Here is a 1,029-nt window from a genome sequence, read left to right as displayed (position 1 = left end):
GGATGTCGTTTAGGCTTGGAATTGATCGAAATCGCAAAAATCCAGAATTTGGACAAAATCAATAAAGCCCGCTGACGGCGCCCTAGACGTCGCCGACGGCGAGATTTTCCCGAAACTTAGGATTTAAATTCCAATTAAGCGCGCCGACATCACCATCGACCCCGCTGACGGCGAGCACACAAAAGACACCTTTAACCGCAATTTTGACCAATCAACCACCACTATTCATCATCCCCTTCCTCCTAAAAAAATGCCATTTTCGACCTAGGGTTTGAGAGTCTTAAATTAGGAGGCGATTTCAAAGCTTTTTGACACCGGATTTGATCATCTCTAGGTAAGAGCTTCACTCCAAGCTAAAAATATTTGATTTCCACCATGAATTTCTCCCACATTGAGGAGATCTAAAAAATGTGGGAATGTAAAGAAAATTTGGGAAGAGATTCATGGGTTTTATTGGTGAACTCTTAGAATTACTATTGGAAGCCATGATTCACATATTTGAAGTAATTTTTGGAATTTTTCTATAATTTGATAGATTGAAATGGCTCCACGACAAAAGAGACGGGTTGAGTTCGATGAGTCTCGTTTTGTCAATGCGATGGCTCAAACAAAATTTACTTTCATATTTAAAGGAAAGAAGTGCATACGAGATCGAGCTTTTGAAAGTTCGGGAGGAGAAATTGAACGAGTTATTGCTGAGCGGAGGTGGGAAAACTTTTGTTACACCACCAATAAAGCTGATGCAAATGTTGTGAAGGAGTTCTACGCCAATGTGATTTATTCTAATGACGGAATCGCTCAAGTGCGTGAATTCCCTATTGAGTTTACCGCTGCTCGCATCAACACTTTTTACGAAGTCCCAGACTCTTATATCTATCTCTATGAATCCTTTAGTACGATGGAAGAACCCCTTTATAATGTGATCAACTTTTTCACTGATGGGAAATGAACATGGAAGATAAAGCAGCGAGAACGGGTAAACTTTTCTGCTTCCATGCTGAATGCCACCTTTAAGGCGTGACACTATTT

Source organism: Phalaenopsis equestris, unplaced genomic scaffold (genome assembly GCF_001263595.1).
Source record: "Phalaenopsis equestris unplaced genomic scaffold, ASM126359v1 Scaffold000492, whole genome shotgun sequence".
NCBI classification, from domain to species: domain Eukaryota; kingdom Viridiplantae; phylum Streptophyta; class Magnoliopsida; order Asparagales; family Orchidaceae; genus Phalaenopsis; species Phalaenopsis equestris.
Note: the sequence above shows the minus strand (reverse complement) of the source record.